Here is a 15,894-nt window from a genome sequence, read left to right as displayed (position 1 = left end):
CGCCCACGCCGCAGGCTGCGGGCGGACGCGAGGTTCTTCGCTGCAGTCTGGGTTCCTGCTAGTTCTTCTACCTCCCGAGATCTCTCGTCCCGTTCCGGCTCCTAAACCTGCCCACATCTCTGTTAGTCTTTGTTCCCTAGTCCTCTGCTGCAGCTCTCCAGTCACTCATGGGCAAATTTGCACCCGGACTCCCCAAATCGCACGCTAACTACTCCCTGCCCTTGGCGCTAAAACCCATCGCTTCTCTTCCTTTTCCCAGCTAGAAACCTCTCGTTTCCCACTTAAGCCTCCCTGGTCGAACATGTCCCTTCCACACAGCAGGGCTACTCCGAGGCCTGTCCACTCGGTAGGGGCGCTGAGGAAGCTCCTTTCCCCAGCTGGTAGATGATCGTCGAGGGCATAATTTTACCACCCTCCTCCTCAAGCAAAATGTGTACTTAAGACTAACTCAGCGTCGGCGCTGTCGCTTAATTTGGTTGTCATGGCTGTTTTTCAGCTCATTGGCGTAATGCAAAGTGCATAGTAAATGTATTTTTATTCATTTATTTGTCTAAGGTATAGATTTCAGAGGATTAGAAAGGGATGAACTGAAACCCCTGGAAGGCAAAATAATGACTGAGGCACAAGATGGCTATTCCTTCAGCTTTGTCAATATGGTATTAAAATAGGAGTGGAAGAAGTAAATGTAGGGGATCCTGAACCGAAGAATACATCCCTTGTCGCATTTCTTTTCCGTTGCTTTTCTAGGAGCAGTATGGTGTAGGGATAGGTGAGAGCTTGGGCAGTCCATACAGGCCTGGACTTCGTTTATTTGGCCGATAGTGACAATTTAACCATATCTAAATTCTATGAGTCTGCTTCTCATCTCTGAAAACCACCCCTCCTAATGTGGATAAAGATGATAATAACCCTTTGTTTTCATCAAGCGCCTGGCTAGATACCCAATTAATATTAATTTCCTAAGCTTATACATACAGCAGTCACTAAATTTGCCAAAGTCATCCACATCCTGGAAACAGTTTCACCCATGTTTGGAAAAGTGCAAATGAACTCCCTCACTTCCTCAAAAAGTTTATTTTCTCAATTCACTATACCATTAATGCCTTTATTAATGGTTTTGTTTAATAGTTATAACCCCTACTCTGGCCCAGCAAAATGAAATAACCTCTGGCCCACATGTCTGAACTTCCAAACTATTTATGCATATATATTATTTACTGAATTGGATTTAGGTTAGTTGTTCCTTATTTGTCTCTCCAAACTGTAAACTCAGACTTATTCATCCTTGCAAACTCAGGATATAGTATGGCATTTGAAAGTTTAAATCCAGGTTGCTTAAAGACAGAGCAGTCTTTTCTGTTTACAAGAGAATTGTGCCTATTTATGTAGGTGAATGCTTATAAAGCCATTCGATCCTAATTTATGCTTGCCTCTATTTCTCTCTCAGATGGGCTACTTTTTTTAAATCCAAAAGTTGGTGGGGTTTTCGGGTACACTGCATTTGCTTCTGCTATTCCATTGCTCTGCGACTTGCTCTAAGCTGTGACCTAATCCAAAAGACCAAAAAAAGAAGTTATACTACTGACTTGACAGGACTAAGGTGAGGTGAGAGAGGCACTTGTCTGGGGAACAAAATGTAAGAAGGGTGCAAAAAAAAAACACTCAGTAATCCAGAGAAATAATATTTTAATGCAATATCTTTAAAAATTGAACTAGCCAGGCATGGTGGCACATGCTTTTAATCCCAGCGACTTGGGAGACTGAGGCAGGAGGATTGCAAGTTCAAAGCCAGCCTCAGCAACTTAGAAGAGGCCCTAAGCAAGTCAGCAAGACCCTGTTTCTAACAAAATATTTTTAAAAAAGGATGGGGGATGTGACTCAGTTGTTAAGCACCCCTGGGTTCAATCCCTGGTACCAATAAACAAACAAACAAACAAACTTGATGCAAAAAAAATTTCATGATAAACAAAACACCAAAATCTTAAACAGAATCAAACAGGCCATCCAAGCCATAGTAAAGCCTAAAAAATGTATATCTCTGAACACGTGTTTTTATTTATTTTTTAAAATTGTTAATTCTCAGCTAGGCATCGTGGCTCGTGCCTGTAATCCCAACGACTTATGAGCCTGAGGCAGAAGGATCACAAGTTCAAGGCTAGCCTCAGCAATTTAGCAGGCCCTGAGGAACTTAGTGAGACCCTGTCTCAAAATACAAAATTATTAGAAGGGATTGGGGATGTAACTTAATGGAAGGGCCCTGGGTTGAATCCCTAGTACCAAAAAAAAAAAAAAAAAAAATTAATAAAAAAAAAATTAATTCCCACCATCAACACCATCAAAAAGCAGTGCTTCAGGTGAATGACTGGGTTCAGAGTTCCTGCTATGCCTCTTTAGTCTTTCTTTTCTATATTGCCAGCCTCTGCCACTTCCCACTTTGGAAGATGCCATTGGATTGCCAGCCCTTTCTGTTATAGACCAGGCCTTCCTGAGGAGGTGCCCTCAACCCAGGTTTCATTTTCTTTCCAACGTGGTATGAGACAGGAGAAGGAGTTTGGGGGAGCAATGCAGGTGGGTGGGACCCAGGATGGCCCTTTCTTTTTTGGGCTGTGGTTTCCTGTGGGCCCCACTCCGCCCTCCAATAATGGCTGGACAAAGGGATAAGAAGGAAGAGCCCAGGACTTGGTTATTCAGGGGAAGGGCTCCAGAGCCTGTGGACCTGGGTGGGAAAAACTATCCCTCCAACTCTGCCAATTGTTTAGGAAACTGGTCTCTACACAGCCCAGATGAATGTCACTAAAATTTTATCTGCTTACCCTTATAATATGTAGGTCAGAAAGCATGAGCTACTGAAAGAAATGTTCATATGTGGAATTTACTTTTAAAGTTTCTTCTTTTCTCTGGAATAGAATGAACAATGCTTGAGAAATAAATATACTTACATGTTCCCTTCAGGACCCTAGTGTTACCTTGTCTATGACTAACAGTCCTTACCAGACAATACCCTACTTCTTGGTATTCACATTGTAGCTTTGGCTTTGAAGTTCCCAAGGGCCATCAAATAAATTCTTCAGACACTAATTCACATGTTATTATGTGTAAGCATTTGAGCTGAGGAACTGAGAAGAACATAGTACTGGGACTCCTCTTTAGAGGGTGAAAAGTAAATGCCCTGTTATTGGCCAGGCTATATGGGCAATGACTAAACAGACTCCATTTCACCCTGAGACTCCATGTCATGTAGGAAATGCTTCTCCCATGGGAACACCCCACTGCTGCACCCATCAACACTTGCTTAGCATAGCATGTTTGGCAACACAAAATGACAATTCTTATATAATGTAAAATTATCCTTTTCTTAGTTCCTATTTTTCTTGGACAATGTACCCTGTCAGAGAACGATTGTCTAGATGTTAGTAACCATTCTTTAACTTGTACCCAACTAAGGTCATTTTGACCCACTTCCCCTTCTGCTTATGATTTTAGATCTCATGATACAATCCAACAATTGGGGCTGTCCTCCCAATTGGCATTTTGGGTGTTGTGTGAGACAGTCAGCTAATAAAGACTCTCAAATGTGGACTTCTCAGTAATCAGTCTGTTCTTAAGTTGCACCCCACAACACTCCCTAAAAGTTTGGTTGGGGACAGACAAATCCAGATGGCCCTGGAGATTCATTTTCTCCCTCATTTTCATGGTTTAGTAACTGGCTGCCTCAGCAGAGTTGAGATAGCTTGAGGGCAAGACAGGAAGTCAGGAGATGCTGAGCGCTAGAGAGTTTTTCTAAATGATAGCCTAGATGTACCCCTTCTCCATGTGTAAAACACCATAGCTCAGGGGCCAGTTCTACGGGCTGCTTTCTGCCTAGCCTGGGGGCCTACCAGTGGAACAAGAAAGCTGGGAGCTGGGATAGGCGATGGGATCATCTAAATTCCCCTCCTTCTCTCATTTGTCTTGCCCCAACCTCCACTTTACAATTATAGCACATGGCACTGGATTGTGTGCCCTCAGTCCCTGAACTGAGCTACATGAAGGTTATTATGTCCCATGCTCCACTCTGACACAGGGCTAGCTCAGTGTTTTTGGAGACATCCTAGTTGTGATGAGGCAGCTTGTACATCTGGGAGCCCTAGAGATGAAGATAAGGGAGGACCACACTGAGACACTAATTCCCCAAATAAGTGCACCCCCCCCCCAAAAAAATACCATGAGCTGAAAGGCTGCTGGTGATTGCTTAGAAGAAGACCTACTTCTTCAGAGTCCAGGAGAATTCAGGAGTGTGCTCATGTTTTGTGGCTGAAATCAGGGAGAAGGATAAAAGTATTGGGATGATGAAGATTAGGGGCTGCCATTGCTGCTGAAAAAGGCAACCAGGTTGATGGGGAATGCAAAAATCTGGAATGGATTTAGCTGCTCCTGTGGAGCAAAACCACAGCCAATTTCATGGCCAATGAGAGTCATGAAAGGGATGTAAGATATTTATAGGCACGGTGCTAGCAACTATTCAAACTGAGTTCTGGGACTTGGTTGCCAGCTTCCTTCTTAGGCAGAGACTTTAAATATTCCTGAATTCACAAAATATGAGTTCTTTTTTGTTTTCTTGTGTGCCTATAAATCTCTTACATCCCTTTCATGATTCTTTCAGCCCATGAACCTTCTGAAACTGTCATTTGGATACATTTTAAGTGTTCCCTATTGGGGGCTTCTAATATGGTGAGGCTGAGGGTGTACAGTCAAGAATGGCCTATAATCCCAAATCTGCCAAGATTGCATCATTGAAACAAAATCTTCCACCAGGCAAAGAGAAAATGCACCATTCTCATGCAAGATGTAATACTGGCTAGGGTACTGAACACACCATCCACCAGTTCAATAGGGCTACAGGGTTGGAGAAGCCATTAGTGTCTAGAGTCTTCCTGTGTCCTGTTGAGGCTTAAACAGGTATGTGGCCACCGTTGATCTTTCGCTGACACTTGTATGCAGGTTTGCGTGGGCAAGTATTTGCTTTTTTAATACTCTGCAGGAATAGGAGAAAAATTAGGCTCTATCCTTTCTCTGTGCCCTAGGAGACTGATCTCTATGAACTCCTTCACCTGAGCTCCCTTATCATCTGACCTGTTTGGGCTCAGTCAATGGTAAGCATTGGTGGGATATTGGGGAAGGGAAGAGAAAAGAGAAATCAATGCATTTCCTGTCTATCTGTGTAGGTTTGGGGTTGTGACTGTGTTCCTCTGTGCACACTTCTTTGAATGCCTGGTGCCCAGTGCCCTCTTTCCTATCCTCAGATCACCTGACCCAGATAACACTGCTCCCTCCCATTGCTCTTTCAGGGATAGTAACAAGTCCTCTCTGGTGCTAACCCCTGGGCACCTCACTGTCATTATTGGTTCCTTAGTGCAGCTCAGATCTCGGTTAGTAATATCTTCACTGAACTCTGTTATGTTGCTTTGAATGCTTTGTCTATTTCTTGAGAAGACTGACTGATATCATTTGCCTTCATCTACCAAGGCAAGTGGTGCTGTGACAAATTCCCTAGTATACCTTATCAGTGAGCTGAACAAATGCCAATACAGTGAGAACTGCAGGTGTGGGCCAAAGCTTCCACTCTGTTGATGACACCTTGACCAACTGTAATGTGTGCATTCCACAGCATCCTATCTTAGAAAAAATTGCCAAAGATGGATGGGTTTCCAAGGAAGAAGAAATCGTCTTGCCTTCCATGTGAACTTCTCAGGGACTTCCTGTGCCATAGCCCAGAGAGACATTCTACTCCCTATTAAAGACAAAGTTTTACTCCTGTGGCTGACCATAAGGGTGGAAGCCCAACCTCTCACTGACCTGTTTTGGAAACAGCACACTTCATATCTAGGAATTTTACTACAGGATTTGCATAAAAGATAAGTAACTACATTCTGGGACGGGACACCTATGGCAGAAACCTTGAGAGTAATCCAGTCATTGGTGAAGCAAACCATGTCCTGGAACTTCCTATCTCCTTCAGACCCACAGAGTCACAGTTTATAATGATCAACCTCACAGTGGATTGAGCCTCTGGAACTGAGATTCCATTTCTTCTACTTTTTTTTTTAATAAAGTTTTATATTAGTAAAGTCAATTATTTAACAAATCTAAAGTTACTTTTTTTTTTTTTTTTCGCGGTGCTGGGGATTGAACCCAGGGCCTTGTGCGGGCAAGCACTCTACCAACTGAGCTATCTCCCCAACCCTGAGATTCCACTTCTTGCCAGTCAAGACCACAAAGGCTTCCTTCTGTTGCCAAAGCTGAAACTAGCCCCCTCTGGAAAAAGAGAATATCACTGGAAAGGAAGTATGAAGATTCTGATACCTTACCTCTTCACCTCATGTTGAGTCCTGTCTGAATGGAAATATTCAGAAAGTTCTATAGCAACATGGAAACAGGACCAGCTTAAACCTGGTCCCTGATACCTTAACCAACTTCAGGAACAGGTGTTGATCTACCCTTCAGACACAGGAAGATCCACCCACGGCAAACCTAGCCTGTTGGCTCACCAGGGCCTCTGCTAAGACTTTCATCTGACGAGCTTGGCTCTCTGATGGAATGACTTGCCTCTAAGATGGGCGAATTCCACAGAACGCCACTGCCACAAATCGTTGAGGCCCACACACTTGATATGCTGAGATGTGAGCTAAATGCCAGGTGCTATTTTTGGCTATAGAATTGACAACTCAAAGATTGATGGAAAGAAACCTTCACATTGTATTTCAGTTAGGATCCTCCAAGAACCAAATGCCAAGACAGGATCAAGTTCATGAGAGATGCACTGATGTAGGAGTGGAAAGGCTTGTGAGGGACACAAGGGAGTGAGCAGGAGGAACCTTCAGACCACAGCACGGGCCTGACTCTTGTTTTTTGTTTTTGCTTGTTTATTTGTTTTTGGTACCAGGAATTAAACCCAGGGGCACTTAACCACTGTGCCACATCCCCAGCCCTTTTTATTTTTTTATTTTGGTACAGGGTTTCTCTAAGTTACTGAGGCTGGCCTGGAACTTGCATTCCTCCTGCCTCAGCCTCCCTAGCTCCTGGGATTACAGGCATAGGCCACTTAAGAAGAGACAAAAGAAGGATGATTGGGCAGAACATCTCAGAGTGGAACATAGTTCTGAGAACGTCTCAACTAAAATGGGGACGAGTCCTTAACCCAAATTTCCCTTTGAAAGAAGGATGGAGACCTCCAGATTGGCCAGCACTAGGACCCTGTCATTGGCTAGGAGCAACCCAGGGAAAAAATGGCTTTGATTCTTGTCATTCAACATCTGACAGGTAGCAGGAGATTGGAGCAGCATTCTTCCATGGCCATCACACACAGGAACATCACTAACAGCCTAGCTGTTTGGTCAGGACCTGGAGCCACCCAAAGACTGAATTAGTGAAGGCATACCCATATGGGACACCCCATGGAAAAGGTTATGAGACAAAAGCTAAAGAGCCTGGTCAAGTATGCACAGGCTTCAAGTTTACCTACAGGCTCATTCAATCTATGCTGTGATCCACCAAAATAATGAGACCACAGAAGGACTGGGGTACCCAACCAGAAATTCATGCAACACATAGAAGCTGAGTTACTGGATAAGTCTGTACTCTTGGCCAACTCCACCAGTCTGTCCATCAGTGGTGAACTTGTGACGTCTACAAGCCTCGCAGGCTCAGACTAGGTAACTCACGGCACATGTCAGAGCCCTGATGTTAGGGTTCCCAGATTTAATGTGCCCACACACCACCAGCAGCACCACCAGCAGTAAAAAAAAAAAAAAAAAAAAAAAAAAAAAAAATTAAACTAGAACCAAACAACAAATACCAAGAAACCCAATTAGATTTGAATTATTCATACTCGCCTATACATATGTATATTAAAATAGAAATACCACATAAGACATATACTAAAAAAAGTATTTGTTCTTTATCTGAAGTAACAAGCACATAAACTCCCTAACCAGTTTTTAAAATTATGCTTTCTGATGATTCGGCTCTCCTTAATATTTCCTTGTTTTGCAGAATTTGCCTATAAAATTTCTTGCATTTGCAGTCCATATATATTGTATTGGTTTATACAGAGGTCACATGCAACTCATTTTATTCTTTTGTCCACTGAACACTCATTAATGAGGAAAAATCTTCAATAATAATATCATGAACTGGCGTGCAGAATACTGGTTACCACTGATTGGCAGCTTTTCAGAAACCTGGGGCTATCAGTGAGTGACTGAGCTTCAAAGGTGTGGTTATTACCATGGGGCTTCATGGACTGCTTGGTTTTCAGAGCAGGTTATCGAAATCAGTGGTGGTTACTTGTTTGTGACTTGGACCTTGGACCAATGAAAGATTTTTTTTCCTTTCTTGAATATGAAAAATCGGGACTAGAAATGCACATTTCTCCTTTTTGATCTAGCCTCATCCAAATCTGTGCAAAACACCATATGGTATGGTCCGTAACTTCATGTGGAGATACAATCTTCAGCTATCTTGCATTTAAGTAACTTAAGCTTTAAATGTTATGATAGAAAAATAACTCTAACTGCCAATATTTTATAATTTATTCAAAGAACAAGCTGAATATAGGGCACCTTGGCAAAGTTAACACAAGATACAAGACACAAACATTAAACACAGGACTTCTCCTGAATATAGAGGACCCCTGATAAGCCCCCAAGGGGTATGTCTGCTGGTTGGTACTTGAACCTTTGACAAGGACAACCTCACAGTGGGTGCTTTGGGTCCTGAAAGGACATCATCAGGCTGAAATTCAGAGCACTTAAGAGCTCTGAAGGTAGATGGGTAGAACTTGGAAACAAGAGAATTTCCCTATCCTCCAGCCTTGCAGTCTCCCACCAGTACCCCCCACTGACAGTATGCAACAGAAGTGGGAAATGTAGTTCTCAGCCCTGCAGGGCTCAGCACCCAACACAATACATAAAGGTGGGCCCAAGCCAAGAGACAGGTAATTAATGCAAAGAGCAACACTACCCTCCCCTTTCCTTGCTGTGTCTTAGTGAATGGATGGAGTGTTCTCATAATTCAGATCAGGGACAGACTGACTTTGCTTCAGATGATTCCCAGGGTACCTATTCCTTGTATTATTCAAGTTTTAACAGCAGGCTTTGTGAAAAAGCAAAAGTCATCATGAACTAATCTGCACATTGTGTATTTTACAAGAGCTCAAGGCTTCCATAGGATCTTGAATCCTTTTATTTCTTCCCATTTCTCATATTTCCTTTCATCCAGGCTGTCAGAATAGCTTCCCAATTGCTTTCCTTCAAGTGCATGATTATATTTATCCACTTAAATATATATATATATATGTGTGTGTGTGTATATATATATACGCACACATATATATACCACATAAGTCTTCCCAAAGCAATGATTTTATTCTATTCTTTGCTTTAAAAAAAAAAATGTACAGCCAGATGAGGTGGCACATGCTTGTAATCTCAGTGACTTGGGAGGCTGAGGCAGGAGGATCACAAGTTTGAGGATAGCCTCATCAACCAAGCAAGACCCTGTCTGAAAATAAAACAATAAATAAAAAAGGTTGGGGTGTACCCAGTACCAAAATCAATCGATCAATCAATTGATCAATCTGCTACAGTGTTTTGTTAAACCACAGAATATTATCAACCCTCTTTAATTTAGCTTATGAGGCCTTCTGCAAACTTCTTTTTATTCAACAAACAGTTCTTTGTATTACACAAGTAATTTATGGCAATACATAAAGGAAAAAAAAGTGTCTTTCCTGACTCTCATTACATCTTTAGTTGTGTATTTTCTTCATACAGACTCATAAGAAATGTTACAGTTTTTTTAAAAGGGGGTTATGCTTATATTGTTGTGGAAACTTTTAAAATAAGTCGTGAATACTTTTCTTCTTAGGAGATATTAATCTGCATTATCACAAACGCCTGATGAATATTGCTCAATATGAAGGCATCATACTGTATTTAATCAGTCTCCTATTGAGATAGTTAGAAATTGTCCAATTTTATTGCAATAAACAACACTGTGATAAATATCCATATACATTTATCTTTTGAATTGTTTCAGTTGTGTATATTGCACACATTTTAGATGTGGAATTACTGGCTTAAAATTTGCAAACTTTTTTCATTTGTCACCTATTTCTAAGTGACTCCCCAAAATACCTAGAGATAAAACCTGGAGTTCCAGATGTGGAAGTAGTGCAGACCACATTCTCTGACCCAAATACAGTAAAATCAGGAATGCATAATAAGTACATGATCCAAAAAGTCCAGCTGACCTCAAAAAAGCAAATAAAAACATCCTCTTAATTCTTTGGTCAAAGAAATAAAACAAATATTATAAAACTATGTGACAGTAAGACAGCCAGAATGGCTTGTAATTTCTATTTTTCTGCCAAAACTGTACCTAAAGCAAATTTAAAACCTTATTTCGTTTTGAACAAGAAAGAAAAATGAAACATATTAAGCATTCTGCTCAAATTAGAAAAGGACATCAGGCATAGTGGTGCACACCTGTAATCCCGGTGGCTTGGGAGACTGAGGTCAGAGATCATGAGTTCAAAGCCAGCCTCAGGATCACGACACCAAACCTTAAATTATACTGTAGAGATATAGTAACAAAAATGGCATGGTACTGGCACCAGACAGACACCATAGGCCTATGGTACAGAATAGAAGACACAGAGACAAACCCACATAAATACAGTTATCTCATACTAGACAAAGGAGCCAACAACATTCATTGGAGAAAAGATAGCCTGTTCAACAAATGGTGCTGGGAAAACTGGAAATCATATGTAACAAAATGAAATTAGACCCCTATCACTCACTGTGCACAAAACTCAAAGTGGATCAAGGACTTAGAACTTAGGACTCTGTGCCTACCAGAAGAAAAAGTAGGCCCAAATCTCCATCATGTCAGCTTAGGAACCAAATTCCTCAACAAGACTCTGAAAATGCAAGAAGTAAAATCAAGAATCAATAAATGGGATGAAGTCAGACTAAACAGCTTCTTCACAGCAAAGGAAACAATAACATGAAGAGAGAACCTACAGAATGGGAGAAAATCTTCATAACATGCACCTCAGAGCATTCATATCAAGGATATATAAAGAACTCAAAAAACTCAACACCGGAAAAACAAAAAACCCAATCAATAAATGGGCTAAGGAACTTAGCAGAGACTTCACAGAAGAAGAAATAAAAATGGTCAACAAATATATGAAAAAAGGTTAAACATCATTAGCAATCAGAGAAATGCAAATTAAAACTGCAACAAGAGACTGATCACAAGTTCAAAGCCAGTCTCAGCAATTTAGTGAGGCACTTAGCTACTCAGGGAGATTCTGTCTCTAATAAAATATTTTAAAAAGGGATGTGGCTCAGTGGTTAAGCACCCGTGGGTTTTATCCCCAGTACCAAAAACAAAACAAAACAAAACAAAAAAACTATGCTGAGATCCCATCTCACCCCAGTCAGAATGGCAGTTATCGAGGGTACAAGTAACAATAAATGTTGGCAAGGATGGGGGAGAAAGGTACACTCATAATTGCTGGTGGGTCTGCAAATTGGTACAACAGGAAAGCAGTGTGGAGATTCAGAAAACTTGGAATGGAAACACCATTTGACCCAGTTATCCCACTCCTCAGAATATACCCAAAGAACTTAAAATAAGCATACTACAGTGACGCAACCACACCAATGTTCATAACAGCTCAATTCATAATAACTAAGCTATGGAAACAACGTAGGTGCCCTTCAACAGATGAATGGATAAAGAAAAATGTGGTACATATACACAATGGAATATTACTCAGCCATAAAGAAGAATGAAATTATGGTATTTGCAGATAAATTGGATGGAACTGGAGAACATCATGCTAGGTGAAATAAACCAATCCCCATGTTCTCTCTGATATGCAGATGCTGCTGGACTCACAATAGGGGAGTGAGAAATGGAGGGGGATGGGGTAAGGGAGGGGGATGGGAATGGGAAAGACAGTAGAATGAATCAGACATCACTTTCCTAAGTTCGCATATGAATACCTGACCTGTGTAGCTCCATATCATGTACAACCACAAGATTGGGGAGTTATACTCCATGTATGTATGAGATGTCAAAACACAGTCAACCGTCATGTATAACTAAAAAAACAGATAAAAAATATTAAATCTTTTTTTTAAATATTAAAAAAAAAAAAGCCAGCCTCAGCAACTTAGCAAGGCCCTAAGCAATTCAATGAGATCCTGTTTCTAAATAAGATATAAAAATGGGTCGGGGATGTGACTCAGTGGTTCAGTGTCCCTGGGTTCAGTTCCATTTTCAAAAAAAAAAAAAAAAAAGAACAAAAACACCTAAGGGAAGCAGATACAGATAAATCAAGGTGAAATGAGAATGGAAGGATTGGGGACAGGAAATAGCGAGACTGCAAGTTCCACACAAGCTTGGTTGGAATCACCCCACATTTTGCTGACAGTTCAGCAGAAAAAAGAAACCTGGGTATGAGTGACGTTCATGGGCTAGACTAGGAAAACATTGTCGCCAACAGAAGCGCTCAGGTGGAAGTGATTAATTTAGTGGGCACATCAGTGAAGGGAAGCTTTGCACAGAACGTGACAGCTGAGTTATCTTGCTAAAGGTCGGATTTGCCAAGTAAATCAATTGCAGAGACAGAGGTGTGGTGGTAACCACAGGAGATTGGTTTTCAAGGTCTGGAATTTTTTTCCATGCCTCATTCATTCTAGACCAATTAAGTGTACAATCTTATCAATTTTAATAATATGCTTTCTTTTAGAGCTGGAATCCTTCGGATTCAGATGTTCTATTTTTAAAGTCTGTTTTATATTATTAGTAATTATTACTGAAATAACTTCCTAGAAATTAAATATGCCATTTTATTTCTTATCTGTAATTAACTGAAGATGTTAGCATGCAAAGATGTAGTCAGTTCCAGCTTTACCATATGCAAGATTTAAATGTGGTTGAGGAATGGAAAGTCCATAAAATCCCAATGGAAATACTTTAAATTTAAATATTTAGGCATTTATCTGTAGGGTGTTCCATGCCTACATTATAGTATTTTATATAAGTATGTAATAAGAATGAGGTCTAGAGAACTTCTTTTCCCAAGAAGTTACCTCAATCTCACAATTATTGCAGATATTTTTTTTTTTTTTTGTACCTAGGATTGAACTCACTTGACCACTGAGCCATATCCCCAGCCCTGTTTTGCATTTTATTTATAGACAGGATCTCACTGAGTTGCTTAGTGCCTCACCTTTGCTGAGGCTGGCTTTGAACTCACGATCCTTCTGCCTTAGCCTCCGCCCCGCTGGGACTTCAGGCATGCAACACTGTGTCTGGCTGCGGATTCATTTTTATGATCCCCTACAACTCTAATGAAATATCATTCACATAGCTAGTATTAAAAAGCACAAGAAGTACACAGAAAGCAAAGAAAGAGACGATCATGCCCACAAGATGCTTCTAGTGTGATTGGGCAGAAAATGTGCATCGCTCAAGCTGAACTATAAATGCCATTGCAAAATAGAGCAAAGGCTTTCTCCAAAAGTGCTGTAGAAATAAACCATGACATCATGCGGTAATTTCTTGAAGAACAACAGCCTGCCCTGATGTAAGAAGGGAGCAACACTGTCCTTGGTGGATGGACGGAGGAATCACCTGCAAAGCCATTGGAGGAAAGGGACTGGGAAAAGGAGTGTGACTTGATACCCAGTTTAACATTAGTATTAGAAATGAACGACTGGAGCTCCTCCCAGCCCCAGACCCAAGGGAAAGAAATGTAACCAAAACCGCCGAGCAGAGTACCCAGCCCCCTTAGGAAAAAAAAATTTTTTTAGAATAGCTTTCCCACACTCATGATATGCTATAGTTAGTAAAGTTGAGCCTCAGAGAAGCCAAGAGACACAAAGACACAAAGTTAGAGGTGCTGTGGCTAGGAATAAAACATGGGCCCCCTGCGAAGCACCGCCTACTATTCCACCATGGCCTCTCTCAGAAGCAAAGGAGGAGGAGCTGAGTCCTTGGAGAGACCCCACCCCTCGCCGCAGCAGGGGAAAGCAACATTGCGTTGCATTACGTGAAACATAAATATACATCACATATAGAAGCTGGCCAAATGAGTTTAGAATTTAGTCAGAAAGGCAAAGGACCTAGAATAGACAAGACGATCTTCAAAAAGAAACATTTTCGAGGGTCTCAACTTCAAGACTTTCTAAAAGCTATGGTTATCAAGATAGTGTGGCATCCGTGGAAGAAAGACAAATCAGTGGACAGAATGAAGAGGCCTGAGAGAGAGACACACATGTACAGGGAGGATTTGTCATGGTGTTTCAATCAACCGTGTTGACTTGGGGACACTTTTTCTTCTTTAAAATTCATTCTATTGAGGTGCAATTCACATAAAACATTTTAAAGCATAGAGTTCAGGGGCATGTTGGTCATTTGTAATGTTGTGAAGTCATATGTGAACATAGGAAAGTTATGTCTGATTCATTCTACTGACTTTCTTATTCCTATCTCCCCTTCCTTCCCTTCATTCCCCTTTGTCTAATCCAATGAAATTCTCTTCTCCCCCACCTCCTTTATTGTGTCAGCATCCACATATCAGAGAGAACATTCAGTCTTCCGTTCTTGGAGGATTGACTTATTCCACTTGGCATGATATTCTCCAGTTCCATCCACTTACTGGCAAATACCATAATTTTGTTATTCTTTATGGCTGAGTAATATTCCATTGTGTATATGTACCACATTTTTTTTTATCCATTCATCTGTTGAAGAGCACCTACATTGGTTCCATAGCTTGGTTATTGTGAATTGAGCTGCTATAAACATTGATGTGGCTGCATCAATGTAGTGTGCTGACTTTAAGTCCTTTGGGTATATATCAAGGAGTGGAATAGCTGGGTCAACTGGTGTTTCCATTCCAAGTTTTCTGAGAAATCTCCACACTGCTTTCCAGAGTGGTTGCACCAAATTGCAGTCCCACCAGCAGTGTATGAGTGTACCTTTCCCCCCACATCCTCGTCAGCATTTATTGTTACCTGTATTCTTGATTATTGTCATTCTGACTGGAGTAAGATGAGATCTCAGTGTAGTTTTAATTTGCATTTCTTTAATTGCTAGAGATGTTGAACATTTTTTCATGTTTGTTGACACTATTGTCCTTCAGTTCAATGAGTTTTAATAAGTGTATAAATCTGTGTAACCACTGTCACATGTTCTCCATCTTCATCAAACTCAGAGAGTCCCTTGCCTTGGCTGTCACCCCTCCTCCACCTCCAGTCCCAAGCACCAGATCTACTTTGTCTCTGCAGGTAAGTTATACCTCTTCTAGAATTTACTGTACATGGACTCATCGTCTTCTGCATCTGGTGTATTCAGGGGTGAAATGTTGAAAACTTTCCCTTTGAGACTGAGAAAAACACATGACTGTCCAGTGTCACTGCTTCGATTCAACACTGCACTGAGGGATTTAGTTAGTGAAGGAAAGCAAGAAAATAAAATATATGGTTAAAAAAAAATTCTGGAAACAAGCTGGCCATGGTGGTGCACGCCTGTAATCCCAGCTACTCAGGATGCAGAGGTGGGAGAATTTCGAGTTTGAGGCCAGCCTCAGCAACTTAGCAAGGTTAAAAATTAAAAACAACTGGGGATGTATCTCTGTGGTAGAGAGCTCCCCAATACCAAGAAGAAAAAAGCTGTAATGATATGTAGGTAATCCAATTACATCTTTGGAAAATTCAAAAAAAAAATCTATGGAAAAATTTTAGAATATGAACGTGTCTTGAATTTTCTCAGTATAAAACCAACATAGAAAATTACATTTCTACACATGAATAAAATTAGAAAACTGAA

This window comes from Sciurus carolinensis, chromosome 11, assembly GCF_902686445.1.
Source record: "Sciurus carolinensis chromosome 11, mSciCar1.2, whole genome shotgun sequence".
In the NCBI taxonomy this organism is placed as follows: Eukaryota; Metazoa; Chordata; class Mammalia; order Rodentia; family Sciuridae; genus Sciurus; species Sciurus carolinensis.
Note: the sequence above shows the minus strand (reverse complement) of the source record.